This window comes from Panthera pardus, unplaced genomic scaffold (genome assembly GCF_024362965.1).
Source record: "Panthera pardus isolate Hobbes unplaced genomic scaffold, ASM2436296v1 HiC_scaffold_17, whole genome shotgun sequence".
In the NCBI taxonomy this organism is placed as follows: domain Eukaryota; kingdom Metazoa; phylum Chordata; class Mammalia; order Carnivora; family Felidae; genus Panthera; species Panthera pardus.
In genome coordinates, this window is record NW_026526732.1 from 125,048,983 (window position 1) to 125,057,627 (window position 8,645).

Below are 8,645 nucleotides of genomic sequence, written 5' to 3' on the forward strand. Positions count from 1 at the left end.
ACATTAGAGATATTCCCAACAGCAAAACTGATTATCTAATGTGTATACAGGCACATAAAGATATACATTAGCTTTCCCAAATTGCATAATTTCTACCTAAATTAAGCACAGGTAATTTTGTTCAGAAGTATGGCTTTCTGGCAATGCAACATAGTTTATTACCTTTCTCTAAATTGATTCAAATTTACTTAAGTGCTCCTTCTATACTCCTAATGGTCGTGTTAAAGAAAGAAACAACAAAGGCATAATCGTCTTGCTTACCTAATTTATTTATGGGTAATCTTCTATTAATTTTTTGCCCTTTTATTTCAGAGCAACATACAAAATGAAGAAAGTTGCAAAATTGCTGACAGCTATAGTTTGCATGGAAATAAAAAGATCTCGATGAAAATTGAAACATTATCAAATGTGTAATATTTGCTTCCAAAACTTCTGATAGTATCTCAGCGTTTAGTGTTTAAGCCAAGGTCATAGGTGAGATTTTTATGGGAGCCAAGTATGTCTCTGTCCAGAAAGTGGAAACTACGGATGAATCAAGGAAAAATGTAAATCCATTTTTATATTTGGAAAACCAAACTAAGTCCTGCCATGTTTTTTCCATCCTGTGAACAAGAATTACTATTTTTTACTAGACCCAAATCTTGGAAATGTTGCCATTTTTTAAAATCTACGCTGGAATACATGATATTGTGGCACTACAGACACATTTAGTCATACATTTGCATTCATTGATTCTAAAGAAAAGTGTTGCTTTCTAAGACAACACAAAGCACGCATCTTACTGAGACCTAGTTTTTTAGTGACATAGTCTCTCCCAATGAAATGGTGAATAAAATCACCATCAACAAGACACAACTTATTTGGAGTTCTAAGCTTTAAATACCCAAGAGACCAAATGGATTATCCAGTATGACCTAATTTCCTGACCCTGGTTCCCTCTTGCCGACTTTCCACACTTGTAAATAGAGTGCAAATTCCAGTGAGGAAAGAAAAGAAATCCACCCCCAAGAGCCGGCCTGTTAAAAATGTATCTATGCAGTAAATGTATGTACCACTGTGTAATTATAATAACATAAACAAATCCACTATAAGGACATTCACATCAGACCTAATTTCATGCTGAACTATTATAATGCAATTAACAGCCTCATAGTCCTATTTTAATTAAGCTCTGTTGTGAAATATGCAGCATTTGAACCTGTTCCGGCCTGTTTCGTCTATCGTTGAATTACCACCCTTAACTTGTTTTTCTGCTGAACGATGAGTTTCATTTAAGGATTACAGTTTGCGGGTCTGGCATTTTGTGGGTTCTTCTAAGCCACCGTGTGTCCAGATTGAGCTCTTCAGAGGCGTACTTCCTGGGCTGTCCTCGAAGGGAAGGGACGGAGTCGACTGGTTTTATGAAAGAGATTTCAGATGACAGGAGAGTTCACTTCAGACTCAGTAGGGCACAGTAGCTGTCTTCTGGCCTATCATTTCCAGAAATACTGAGTGAACTCCAATTTTCCAGGGATATTACTCAGACTGCCAAATAGTTTAACCATTCCTCACTAGGAAATGGAAAACAAAGGCATCTATAGAAAGTGCACTTTATAGAAAAATCATATCCTGCTTCCTTCCTTTTATCCCTCACCTACCCTAGGCAAGAATGTCTAGGTTGTCTGGTATTTGCCTTAACAAATCTTTCCCTTCCTCTATTTGGATTGCCTTCATGGTCTGAAAAAAAAATCAAATGAGAAATATTGCACGTGAATATTTATCAACTATCAAAAGGCATTTTGCTGAGAAGCTTGTTACTCTACAGCTAGTTTTAAAGAAATAGAGCAAAAAGTCAAAGAGGACATAGTCGCCAAGAATCACGTTCACTCACGTAGGTTATTCAGGCTTGAGCCAAAGGACCAAAGAAAAATTGAATGGTGATTTCCTCATCACTCCTCACCTCTGTGTCCATCCATCTGATCTGCCTTTCTTCATATTTAGTTCCCGTTGTAAAAATCCATGTTCTTCTTCTTTTTTTAATTTTTTTTTTTACCTTGCCCTACTTTCTTAACCCTAGGGAGGATTTTAAGAAGGTTTCAAAGCTAAGCATCCCCAACTGCTTCAGGCTGTCTTTGGTTGTAAGTCAGAATATAAAGCAATTACCCGTAGGGTAGGATGCGTTCATGGCCAATGGGAGAATGTTCAATATATCAGCAGGTAACCGAAAATATTCTCTTCTGCGTGAACATCTGGTTCAGATTCTTAACCATTTCTAGTGAGGTTTTATGGGTCTCTTTCCCTCACCTCTGCTGTGCTCTGTCTTCTTTTCCATAAGGAGCGTGTACCCATACAGCAAAATAATGCGGTTTAACCTGATCCACATGCTTTGCTGTTGACAGGTATTCGATTATCCTATCTTAAGAACCGCTAGCTAGAAATCCTAAAAACGACCCCATTTGCTTTAGTGTTACAACTTTATGGTCCAAAAGAGGGGAGAATAACACACCCTGGTATTTTTTCTGGTTGATCTTCGATTCAAAGAACCTCAAGACAGTTCCACGGGGTATAGTAGACTTAATGTCAGCAGTGCTTTTGTTAAAATTGTTGTAATGTTTGTTTATTTCTGAGAGCCAGAGAGAGACGGGACATGAGCGGGGGAGGGGCACAGAGAGATGGGGATGCCCGCAGTGCTTTTGACACTGCCTCTGTTCCTGGTTTTCGTGACCACCTGTGCCACACTCTTTTTGAGTCAAAAAAGGGTGTTTATAGAGTTCCCACCCAGGATAAAACAAAAACAAAAACAACCAAGAAAATTAAAAAAAAAAAAGCAAAACCGAAAACCAACTTCCTTCGGATTCTTCCAGACGAGCACCTAACTCAAGGGAAAACTCCGCATCCATGGTCATGTTCGGACACATCCCCATTCTGCAGCCACACGCGAACACACCAAGATAATAATGTATTACGTGATCAAACGGTGTAATCAGAGGTGCATGGGCTTCGGAGTGAGACCAACCTGGGTTCAAATATCAGAGTGACTTGATTATTGTTGGGGTCTCATGTCTTTTCCCCATCTGAGCTATGTGAGAAAATTAAGGAAACCCAGGAACCAGACCGAAGGCCACAAACATGCCAGCCTCATCACTGATAAAGCCATTTGGAAGATACGGGTCTAGATCAGCTGCCAGGTGGGCTTGTTAATGCATCACCCCATAAGGAAGGAGACTCGACAAGAGACAGAGTTGGAAGGCAAGGTCGATCTCAGAAGAGGATCCTCTTGTTAAACCTAGACTATGGATGGGCAGAAAATATGAGTGCTTCCTAGAGGCAGCTTGGATGTAACAGAACGAAAGGGACGGGACGGGGGGGGGGGGGGGGGCGGGGGCGGCGGGGGGCGGTATTCTGATTTCTTGTTCTGAGTTCACCAGGGAGAGAATAAGTAAAGTTGTGGAGAGAAGCCAGGAGCGTAGGGCTAACTGAGGTGAATAAGGATGATGAATAAGGATTATCTCTTAGTAAATATCATCACATCACTGTGTCTCCAGACAAGTTGCTTAACATTTCTGAGCCTTAGTTTCCTAATCTAGAAAAAGGGAATAATACACCAATTTGGCAGACTTGCAACGTTAAATAAAAATATACATACAAACGTGTGTGTGCGTGTGTGGTGTGTGTTAACCGCCCATGTTAAGACCTGCCACTAAATATTGTTGACTTACTTTCAAGTCCACCTACCTCTTTCTTCCTAGACACTTAGATCAAAGATGTCTCGGGGCAGAGAGCAACTTATGCTCTCTTCCCTAGGATTAGAAATGGTTAAAAAGGAGAGGACCAAGGAAGTGCGTCATCCAAGTGAATAAAAACCATTTAAGAAATCTCCTCGGTACGTTTTCCTGCCCAGATCCTGAAGATCACTTACCATTTGAAATGAGTCGGCTTCCAAAGTAGGAGTTGCTGCTCCGCAGACAAATGTGTACATCTTCATAGACCTGTAGGCGGACAAACGGTGTCCAGGACTGCCACACGGGTTCGTTTCATATTGCATTTCCAAGGCAGAGAGGCTCTCATCTATCAAGCCTCCAATCTAACTCCCGTATCACCCGGTACTTTGTGGAAGGCGTGGAGGCTCTATGGGTCTCCTGGACATGCCATGCTTGTTCCCGTCTCATTCATTGTATTCTGCTTTTCCCGAAGCTTCATCTTTTACATCCAGAGGCTGGGAAACATCAGTGAATGGGCACCTTTAAAGAAGAGAAGGAGAGATGTATGTAATACCTGGCCTGGAGCTGTGGGCGCAGGGCGGAGAGCTAGGTGGCCTCGGTTCTGAACCTGCACAGACTTCTTGGGGGCCTGAAGGGCCGGCTCTCATGGTTCCTGTCCTGATTTTTCCCTGGGTGTGTGTGGTGTGGCTTACCATCCTCACCAGGCGACCAAGCACATTTAAGAATGAATTATAGGGGCGCCTGGGTGGCTCAGTCGGTTGAGCGTCCGACTTCAGCTCAGGTCACGATCTCACCGACCGTGAGTTCGAGCCCCGCGTCAGGCTCTGGGCTGATGGCTCAGAGCCTGGAGCCTGCTTCCGATTCTGTGTCTCCCTCTCTCTCTGCCCCTCCCCCGTTCATGCTCTGTCTCTCTCTGTCTCAAAAATAAATAAATGTTAAAAAAAAAAATTAAAAAAAAAGAATGAATTATAAAAATTGATTTGTGTTTGCATAGTTGCTACCACAGTTGTGACATAGTTTCATAAATTTCTCATACATTTTGAGATAGTCAGTGAATTGATTATCGCCCCCCACCAAAGCTGCACTACGTGCTCACTCACCGTAGCCCCATTTCAGTGGGGTCACTGGCCAGTGGGGTCTCAGGCTTTGAGGCCTCTCTTTCACTCACACCTCTGTGTCTACCTAGCAACCAAACTCTGGCGGTTCTACCTCTGGAAAAGAAATCATGGACTCTGTCTCCAATCCAACCCAAGTGCCAGCCCTCATCATCTATCTTGGGTGGGAAGATCTCCAATCTCTTGTCCTTCTGGTCTACCTTTCCCGATGCTTTCAGCTCTATTCCTGTAAAATACAAGTCAAATCAGGCCTCTCCCCTGTTCCAAAAACTCCCCCCTTTATGAATTACAATCAAAATATGTTAGCACAGCGTCTGACAGCTTTGCAATCCCAGATGATGTTTCCAGCCTCATATCCTGGCCCTCACACCCCTGCTACAATCCAATCCACGGGACCATTCATCGGCCCTTGAGTCCAACGTGCACGTTTGCATATCAGTACCATTAGGACTACTGCTCCTTTGCGAGAAACACCTATGGTTCTTTTCACACCTACTGAAATCCTGCGAGGGTCTTGAGATACAATTCAAATCTTACTTCCTCCATAAGGTTCCTTCTGTGTACTCATCACAGCTAAAGTTGAGTTAAATGTATGCTTACCATGAATTCCTGCTAGACTGTTAGCTCCTAAAACATATTTCGATTTTCTCAGAAACCTTAGAATGGATCCTCAGTAAACTCCTGTTTCTAATTATAATAGACCTTGATCTTTTCTCATTCAAGCCATTTCAAGACATTTACCACTTCTGTACCTGTTCATCCAGATTTCAATCTTGCCTTTTTAGTTTCAAAGAAAAAAGAATCACTAGACTTGAAGTAATGAGTAATTGGCCAGAACTTTCTTTCAGTTTGCTATATCTTTACATATTTCTGAGGGTTTAAAGTATTTGTGAAACGTATTAGGAGGAGTTAACTTTGGAGCACACGTTTGATATGGACTTTCTGCAAAAAACAGATAAATGTTTCCTGCCTCAGAAAAAAAACCAGTGAGGAAAGAAATCCATTGACTACTTTCCTCTGTCTACTTCTGAAACTACGGCATCTACAGATATGAAAATTGGAAATTATAGAAAGCATATAGCTCAATGGGTGTAGGAAATGACAAGATATCTGGAGACTAGAAGGTTTATCAGCCACAAACAAATGTTATAATGGTACAGTCTAATCTTCATCACCAATATTTTAAAGTTTTTAAAAAAGAGAGGGGGCAGACAGAGGAGACAGAGAATCCCAAGCAGGCCCCGCGTCATCAGCGCGGAGACTGATACAGGGCTCGAACTCACAAACTGCAAGTTCATGCCCTGAGCCAAAGTCAAGAGTCAGAGATGCTCAACCAACTGAGCTACCCAGGCTCCCCTTCATCACCGATATTTTACACAAGCAATAAAACAGTGTCTTTTCCACTCATTCCTAATTCAATTAATATTAATGAAGGCCCCACAGGTACATCGTATCAGAAAATAGAATTGTTACCTGAGAAATCCTACCAGAAAAAAAAGTCCAGTAAGTACAACAGTTGGGATCATTACAAAGGCAAAATAGTAGGTAAATGTACAAAGTAGGCAAAAATCCTGCCCTGTGCAGTTCAGCAAAACACATCTTTAATTTATCTTGTCCACTGTTTTGATGATGCCGAGACTTAGCACTTAGCACAGTGGGAACAAGGAAAAATGAGCAAGGATTTCTTTTGGATGAGAATGCACAAACACCTATTCGTAACGCCATTCGTAAGCATTTTTTTTTTAATCAACATTGTCATTGTCACATCCCGCTTGATCTTCCTACTTTGGGTTAATATGGGAGCCAATTACAGCTTCATCTGTTTAGAATTAACTTTATGGAGCACACACCGGGGATTTGTCTATCTTCACTATTTAGATACATGTCATAAAAATATGCATGGAATGGAGTGCAGGCATTGCAGATGGCAGAGACCTACAGATTTATTGTAAAATCATTTAAAATTGGTTATGCTCTTGTCAGAAGTTAATTAATTTTTTTCTCTTCATTTCTGGGGCTGGGGGGGCTGGGGGGGCTCTGTGTCTCACTAGGTGGCAGTGTATGATTATATCTGGAAAACCCATGGCTTCAAGTCCAGAATCTCCAGCGGTGACCTCCAAAAGCAAAATGAAATTTCTGTGTCTGCACTTGGTCCAGGAGATATTATTTCTCATGTATCTATATACACCGTTTATCCCAGTGGATTCCAAGAGCTGTACCGCCATTTTCTCAGACTCCCCAGTGGTGCCATTGTTGAGGTACGTACATATGAAAATATTTTAATGCAAATGCTGTGTACTTTTAGTGCATGAATGTATATGTTTGTGTGTGTGTTAAAACTTGATTTCAAGGGCTGCAAAATTATGTTGCAAGCATATTGTAATTAATGTTTTTTTTGAATACCCCAAATAGACTTGATGATCTATTTCAGTGTTTTCCTTTAGAAATAAAGGCACTATGTAAGAAATAAACTGTTTCTGCACATAGTTGTGTGGGAGAGAGATGGAAACAAATCAAGTGAAATAATTCAGGATTCAGCCTATGCCAACTTTGACTCAGTTAACATTCGTAAATATCAGCAGTTTGATAAAGAGGGGTTCTCTGAGCCCATGGACACTTCAATTTCTCAGGAAAGTACACAGTCCCTGGCTGAAATTCTCTCACACAAAATAAATGAAATGGTGGCATTTCATACTATTTCCATGAGAAAATTCTTAAAACATTAAGTGCTCACCCTTAAATTTTAAGAAACGTTCAAGTAGCATGTAGCAAAGGTCTTGAAGTCATATTTTCTCTTAAAAAGTCAGAGCCTTTAGGTGAGCTAACTTGAGTTTAAAAAAGAAATCTCTCACATTGCACCACATTCTTAAAATCCAAATTTCATGGCACGTTTAAACCTGAGGCTCAGCCCTATTTGCTTCAGTGTTACTGAATTCCGAAGTCAGAATGAATGTTATTTCCCATTATATGGTGGACATAAAGGGTACAGGAGAAGGAAAATTTAGATACGTTTCATGTCTGGTTCCCTGGACGTGTTGGCATGCGAATCACTTAACAGTGTCACACTATTAATTCGTAAGAATTTGCAGAATATTTCTGTTCCCACCACCCTTTCCCTATGGACTTTGGCCATTGTTTTTATTATGAAGTTGATGAAGGCCTGTCCTCATAAAATTCATTTGAATATAACCTTGAGGAAATTTCACGTAGCTTGGAGAGCAGTCTTGCAGATAGGGAGCCTCTCGTGTCTACAGTCCCAACCCAGGACAGCGTTTGGGTACTTGAGCGACTCACATAGAGACTGTACTTGGAAAAAGCACAGACGTGCCACAGGATTCTTGATCGCTTCACCTCCTCACTCCCTTACTGAGGTGGGAAATGACAGAACTGTGCCTATTGTAGCAAAGCAACAGGTAGGGAGATTCTGAATGTATGTGATAGAATTCTTTGTGGGTTTGGGTCAAGGGCTGCTGTAGGGTCCTTTTTAGACTTCTGAAGCATTTGCTTTAGAAATCTCCATACTGAGCAAAACTGCCCTGGTTTAATTGGGTTTTTTTTGGTGTTTTCTTGTTTTGTTTTGTTTTTCTTGTTTTGCTTGTTTTTATTTTGCACAGGTGTGTGCTTAGATACGTGCATACACCGTGCACTGAAAGACCTAAAGAAGCCAGGACACCAGGGCTGTCTGTGCTTCTGTTACAAACCATCTTGTGGCAACTTGCAGGCCTTGGGACCTGAGCGGGAAGGCCCCGCGCGAGATGGCGTGTTCTCACTAGCCGAGCAATCATCAGGACCCTTTGATTCACTCACTTCTGCATTTGCTCCAGAGCCC

General features: G+C 41.4%; 1 long non-coding RNA gene across 1 annotated transcript; it reads right to left on the reverse strand.

Moving 5' to 3' along the window:
• Positions 1-248: 248 nt before the first annotated feature.
• Positions 249-4,285, reverse strand: LOC109249654 (uncharacterized). Its single transcript, XR_002072694.2, has 2 exons — positions 3,899-4,285; positions 249-1,368 (listed from the first exon to the last, which is right to left on the reverse strand). It is a non-coding gene; the product is annotated as an uncharacterized LOC109249654 (long non-coding RNA).
• Positions 4,286-8,645: the final 4,360 nt, after the last annotated feature.